The following is an 8,123-nucleotide window of genomic DNA, read 5'->3' on the forward strand; positions in this document are numbered from 1 at the left end:
CGAAACTTGTCACTGAGTCGGGCAAAATGAATGCAGGCTGATTAAACAAAGTAAAACATGTTATTAATTATTGGGTGAAACAATTTCAACAGCTTTAAAGATATTGTTTTAATAATATAGGGGTTGTTAACAAATTTGAAAAGTATGTTAATTTTTTATATGAGTAGAAATAGTCAAGTCATTTAATGTGAATTTGGAAAGTAGCGAAAATTTTGCATGCTGTTAACTGTGTAGATTGCGACAAGTTTAAAGTTTGGCTCCCAGAAAATTTTTGTTATTCTTTTGTTGAAAATGGGTAGTTGACGTGATAAAATCGGAAACAAGGAAATTGCTTATTATATCATTGTTTGAAGTCAAAAAAAACCAGCAAATCTTGGATTAAAAGAAGGATTTAATATCTACGTTCTTGAAGATTTTAAAGGAATATAGAAGAATCAACCACTTAAAAAATAACCGAAGTAAATGAGGTAGAAAGTTTGCAACAGCTGGTAGAGAGGAACGCAAATCACAGTGAATTGTCCAAAATAACAGTTTTAAAAATGCCTCTTACATCCATAAGTGTTGGAAAGAATCTGTAGTTATCGTGTCCAAGCGAACTACACTTAAACGATTGCATAAACTGCAGTTGCAATTGTGAGTCCTCGAAGTAAAACCAAAGATAATTATAAAGCTCAACTCTCCTGGTGCCCAACGTGCACCACTGAACGTGCCCAACTCTCCTGGAGCAAAGAAAGACTGATCTAGAGGCAACAAGTCTGAGAAAGCATTTTATTCTGTGATGAATTTTTCATTGAAATATCTGTTGAAGAAAGAGGTGTTTGGGTTTGCCATTAGAAAAGCGAAGCGCTTGAGAAAACTTGTGTAAGACGTTCTTTCAAATTGAGACATCCCTTATGGTATGGGGAGGCATGAGAGTTGCTGATACTGGACAACTATACGTATCTTAAAACAATGTTTATTCCGCTGTTTATCAAGATATACTGGATTACTGCTTGATACTCTCTTCTGAGGCACAGCAGGGACATATTCAATGACACCTTTATCTTTCAACAACACTCCGCTTCATATCTTATCTCTAAATCGACTCACAGATTTTAAACAGAAAAAAGGATTTCGGTATTAAACAGGCCAAGAAACTCTACCGATCTCAATACAATTCAAATTTGTGGTATCGTCAAATCTAAAGAAAAAGTTTCAAGACCTAGGGCCCGTTAACAAAGCTGAATTCATTGCCGCATTGAAGAGGGTATGGAAACAGCATCAGAGTAGCCTTGAATGTAAACAGCTGGTAGAATTTAAATGTGAAAGGATTGAAATGTGATTCTTGCAAAAAAATGAAGCTAAAGAATATTGATATTGTTTCGTTTAAAAATGTTTTTCAAATTTTAATTTTAATATTCTATTTTTTTGACTCAATGTAAAATATCATCAGTATAAACTTTTGGATAATTCAGTCTAAGATAATTTTTAATTAAGTTTATTTGAAATGTTATGTACCCTTCAGTGTATAAGAAAGGCGGCACGTTCATTTAAATACCTACTTTGTTTTTATATTTTGTTAGATAAAGCATTTCCTCAAATAAAAAAAAAGTACAGTAAACTCCCGATTATCCGCGGAATAGGGTGGCACGGTAACCGCGGATAAGCGAAACCGCGGATAATCCGAATAATAAGTAAAAAACAATACTTAGTGTATACGATGGCAAAATATATATATATATATATATCAATATTAATAACACTCGCGCATGCATTTAAATTCTAACTGAAAACATTGCTGCATTGCATCTACTGACATTGATTATAAAAAAATGTAAAATCTAAAAGCGAACAATCACACGATCATAATTTTGGGGGGGAATGTGAAAAGACCCGCGGATAATCCGAGCAGCGGTTAATCCGACCGCCGATAATCGGGAGTTTACTGTATTCTATTTTTCTTTTTTTTTGAATTTGGGTTGTATACTATGACTGGAGTAGTTTGCAAAAAGAGTAGTGTTGCTCGATACAAATTTGTGGTTTCATGATGTAGCTTTTATTCAATTGTACTTGTTTGTACTGTACTTACATTGTTTAGAGTAATCGAACTCACTGTTGATACTTTTTGAACTGTATTAACTTAAATAATTAATTCTAACATTTTTAAATATATAAATGACTACTGTATTCTTTCTTTCATTATACTCTGACAACTTTACAATTATGTATTCTTTGATTACTTTTTGAAGTCCATTGAATCACACACACCATGAATACATGTGTGCTTATTGACAAGCAATTTGACAACATTTGACCCTGAATTAAACCGAATTTTCGGAAAAGGATTTCGATAGGGAAATTTTTTCGAAGATATCTCTATGAGCTGTAGCAGAATGTGTGGCAAAGTGAAATGGTGAACTGTTGCTTTGTTTTTGCACCTATTATCCGGTAATATTTAACTATATAGTAGCACATGTAGTCTATTCCGGTAAAGAAGAAGTTACCTCTGAAAATAAAAGTATATCGTAAAACAAGCAATTTGAAAAAAATGACACACATATTGTAATATTTTGTGGTACGTGAAAAAATATTTTCGTTATTATAAAATGATAAAATTCCTGGTACTAACTTTTTGAATACCAGGTGAGACTTACTAGTATTCAGTGCAGTATTTGTCTATTTAATAGTATTAATCTAATTTTTTGAGCAATCAAGATTGCTTATTGCTTTCATTTGACTGTCTTTGGCGTGCTATCGTTTTATTTTCCCACCGCCACCTTCCGCACCATCACCGTCGACCGGCTCCTCACGATGCTGCTCCTATAGCGAATGCCGTCTCCAAGTTGCATCCATGTCCTACACACACGCGCATACATACACAACTACACACACACACATGCACATATACACACAAACACACACATACACCTACACACATACACCTACACTCATACACAAACACATACACACACACAAACACATACACACACGCATACATACAGACACCTACACATACACATACAGAAAAACATACACACACACACAGACGCACAACTACAGACACATTCATGCCTGCACACAGACACAAACACATATGCCTACACACACATACACTTACCCCCCACACACACATTCATACACACAACTATCCACACACTTATGCCAGCACACAGACACAAACACACATGCCTACACACACATACACATACCCCCTACACACAAACACACATACCCCCACACACAAACACAACCGCCTACATACACAGAGTCGTGATTGCGAAAAACATAATTTGAATTCAAGATCTCAAAATTCAAATTAATTTTTTTTTTAATGTTTTGTACAAGTAGTCGAGTGCATGCGGGGTAAAGTGAAGTTGTTCATTTCGTTTACTTATTCAACCATTTATTAAACCACTTACGCATTCATATATTAATGATTCATTTACATTCCTTCATTTAACTATTTACTTTTTTATTCATTCACTATTTTATTCACACATTTATTTTTACTCACATATAAGTTAAATGATTAATTAACTTATTCGTTTATTGTGTCATTGTCTATTCGTTTATTCATTCATTCCTTTATTTACTCATTCATTTGATCAAATATATTTTCAATAAACAACTAGAAAATGTTTCACCAGAAAAATATATTTTTTTTTTCACTTTGCCTCATTAAAAAAAGTGAAAATTTTCCACTTTTTTTAGGGTTGAAATATATTGTCAAAAATATAAGATATAGTTTAAATGCAAAAAAATTATTATAAAATGCATTGCTCCTTCTTTATGTACTGTAATTTTCAAAACTAATTTCCAATTTGCTCATTTTGAAAAAGGTAAGTTATTTTAACTATTTCACTTTGCCCCCATATTCCACACTCATTGTAAAAGTAGTCATTAAGGGACTTTGATGCACAATTTCTCTATTTTTTACTTGTCTCACTGAAAAACAGTAATAAATTACTCTTTTTCACCTCTTGTAATAAAAATTAAGAAAAACTCGTATAATAGTATAGATCTTATAATAGTAATTATCCACAATTAAGAAGCAATAATTATAAAAACATTTGAAATGAATAATAAATGTAGTTCAAGAGATATTCTGCTACTTATGGAAGTTTAGATTTCTGACAAGAAATGTGATGTAAAACAAATAACATTGATAAAAGTAGTCCAACTATGAACAAGAAGCATTTCGAAATATTTATAAACTACGCGTTTTTTCTTTCATATCATTATAAGGTTTTTACAGTTTATTGTAATTACTAAATATAGAATATTACAATGAAGACGAGAGATTTTAATGACATCAAATCAGCATTAAAGAGCTTCAGAGTTATTGGATTACACAATCAGCTGTGCACAATGTTGACAACTTATTTGTGAAACAAACAGCAGAAAACTGGTATTATAAAGTTGTCGGAGAGTGCAGCATAAGGCTTTCTATGGATTTTTTTTTTTTTTTTTTGAAAATATAATGCAAACAATATGAGAGGGGAGCAAAGTTAACCCACATAGTTCATAATTGAACTAAATTACCGTTGCTTCACATCTATTCACTATAACGGAACAATTAATATTGTTCTTTGGAAAGTAAGTTGAAGTTTTACTTCTTTTCATTTTAACGGGGGAACTAAAATTATTTTTTAAGAAAGTAAGTTATATCTTTACTTCTTTTCATTTTAATAGAAAAGCTAAAATTATTCCAAAGAAAGTTAGTTGTAGCTTTGCTTCTCTTCACTTTAATAGAGCAACTAAAGTAATTCTTGAAAAAATAAGTTGTAGCTCTATTTCTCTTCACTTGAAGAAAATAACTAAAATTATGCCTAAGAACGCAAGTTGCAGCTTTACTTCCTTTCATTTTAACGGAGCAGCTAAAAGTATTTTTAAGAAAGTAAGCTGAGCTTTACTTGTCTTCACTTTAACAGAGCAACTAAAATAATTCTTAAGAAAGTAAGTTGTAGTTTTACTTGTTTTCACTTGAAGAGAACAACTTAAATTATTCTCTAGAAAGTAAGTTCGGTATCTACTTCTCTTCATTTTAATGGAACAACTAAAATTTCCCCAAAGATAATTAGCTGTAGCTTTACTTCTCTTCACTTTAACGGAGCAACTAAAATAATTCTTAAGAAAGTTAGTTGTAGCTTTACCTCTCTTCACTTTAATGGAGCAACTAAAGTATTTCTTGAGAAAGTAAGTTGTAGCTCTACTTCTCTTCACTTTATCGAAACAACTAAAATTATTTTTAAGAAAGTGAGTTGTTTCTTTACTTCTCTTCACTTTAACACAGCATCTAAAATTATTCTTTAGAAAATAAGTTGATGTCTAATGTCTAAATCTTAATAAGGTTCATCTGCTGTTAGTCGCTTCATTTGCTTCCGGAAACCACATGATTACCTACGCCCTACTCACCTTAACACTGCATAAACCAAATTGAAAACTTTACCGAGACTTGCCATTTCTGATAGATATGAAAATTTAATTTCAGCAATATAATATTTAATGCTGCGGAATTAAATCTGACAAACGTTTATTTGAAATTCAACGTTCAAATCACTTTCCCATGCCATTGCATTCCGATTTTCGGTTCGTTCTGATCTATGATGAGTTGTTTCGTTGAAACTCTGCACAAATATGTAATTCTAAAACTAATAATAAATGGCCTTCAGCTTTGCCCAGAACAATTAAACTTTGAATTGTTCTGTGTTGCTTGTTGAATAATTACAGGATATTAAAATTTATTGTACATGATTTAGTCCTTCCAGAGAATTATTTGTTGAATGACAGTAAAGCAGGTCAAAGGGCTGCAATTAAATATAATAGCATGTAAAATTCACAGAAGAACACAATTTTGATTGTGCTGTCATATGACCATTGACGAAATATCTGATGCTTTTGAAGAACATTTTTGGAAAACTGAAAATTGATGTCTCAGTGTACGAGCAGTGTTTTCTGAGGATTATGAAAGAGGTTCTTTTCAGGGGGAAAAGCAGTCTTTACATGTATATGTGTATTTCCACCTACATTGAGAAGCACTTTTGAGACTCAAAATACTGATATTTTTTCTCTGTGTTTTGATTAACAATTCCTTGTTTTTAAATTTTATATAAAATGTTGTTTTTACCTTTTTTTTTTCAGTTATATTCTGAAAATGCAAGTGTTTTTTTAATTATATTTCTGTCCTATTTACTTTTAGAATTATTTTGCTGCAACTTTGAATTTTGTTTAAATCAAAACTGGCAATTAATGGTAAGGACAAAAAAATATTCAAAATCAAAATAATGATAACAATACATATTTTAAAAAGCAATAATGATGCCTAGTTTTTGTGGCAGCATTTAACATTTTAGGGGAAAATAGTTTCATTTTTGAAGCAAAAGAAACTTTTTTCCTCTTCACAGTTACGTAGATAATCTCACTTATTTACGCAGTGTTTTCATTTTACTCGTATTTCAGCACAATGCAATTTTTTTTTACATTCTTGCTTCAATAATGATAATAATATGAACAAGGAGCTTGAGTTTCATTTTTTCCAAGTAGCAGAAATTGGCCCTATTTAAAGCACCATTCCCCTGATAGCACAATACGTCACGGCAAACTTATAGGGACGTCAATGCGAATCACAACGGTCAGGCACAACGTCGCGAAATTGTGACGTTTCTCAGGAGGCACGCTGTGACACATTTAAAACATGTGACTTCAATGTGACGTAGCTACAACAGTTAATTTGTGACTTGTCACTTTGTGACTTCAACGTCAGTTTGGGACGTCGCCGGGTACTGATATTCGAAAGTTGCAGCAACCTGTTGATGACTTTACAGTATTGTTGCGTGACCGCCACGTGACAAGGACCAGGCAAATTTCACAGAAGGGTTCCACTTAAGTCACTATGACATTAAGGTCTTTTTATATCACCCACTTTGAAATTAACTTCAGTTCAAAACTAAATGATAGGATTATTTATTAATTTAAGGTTTACAATACAAAGTTTTAATGAAGGGGTTGTTAATAAATGATTCACACTTTTTAAATACATTTTTGACCCCCCCCCATCTGTCACCAAGTGTCTCACTTGATCTTACCCCCTCCTCTTCCTTTGACACATGTCAAGCTATTTTTTATAAACATATTCTTATTAATTATTACTCCTTCCTCGTCCTTGTCACAAACTGTCACAACTTTACGAACCCCGTACCCCCTCAATGCAAGACATCATTTGTAGACGGCTGCCGAACGCAATTTAAAAAAAAGAAAAGAAAGAAAAAAACGGAAGAACCAAACTTCTATTTTAGATATAGATTACCAAAATAGTTCATCGTACTTGAGTTTCTTAAAAACATTTGAAGGTATCTAATAATAAAATCCAAGGTTTTGGAACACTTCAAACACTTCATCGTTTTCCACATCGTTGATTCATAAATAATTGATTTCATTCTTTTGTTGAACCCTTGATGTTTTCACAAGAAACAGCCTCATTAAAAAATTTTAATTCCTTTTCAATCCGATAAAACTGTCCCAAGTATTCTCTGTGGCTCATTTTATGACATAATCTCCCAGTCCCGTGGCAACTTTATGGAAGTTTCGAACTCGAAGCACTCTCTGCGAAATTGTTTTGACTAGAGTATAAAAATTCAAGATCAAGGAGGTCATAAATAACTACTCGGTAAAAATAAAATTTATTTCGAAACCTCACAAATCTACTTTGAGAGCTCAGGAATGAAATGTGAAATCGGGCATTCTCTCTCTCATAAAAACCCTATAAAATACTCTCATGCCCTCCATCACACTCGGTAAGTCCGAAGACTCAGCTTTCCGTCAAGAACCGTCCGGGTCATATATCTCCTGGGCTCCACTATTAGCTCGGGTCGCCGGATATCCGGCAAATGACATTCCGAATATCTGGAAGTCGATGAGCCACCTCTTCAATAATGTGACATTCCTCGTATAGACAGAAAGAGGACAGAAATGATTTGCGGTGCCACCGTTTCTTAGAAAAAAAAAAGGAGAAGGAATCATCTGATGGATGAGTGGTAATCGATACTTGGTGAAAAAGCATGAAAGATTCGCTATACCATATTGGAAAACGAAAAATAAAGAAGAAAAGCTTACATGTTTTTCACTACAGCATCCCATATTTGGTG

The sequence above is a fragment of the Uloborus diversus genome, chromosome 2, assembly GCF_026930045.1.
Source record: "Uloborus diversus isolate 005 chromosome 2, Udiv.v.3.1, whole genome shotgun sequence".
NCBI lineage: Eukaryota > Metazoa > Arthropoda > Arachnida > Araneae > Uloboridae > Uloborus > Uloborus diversus.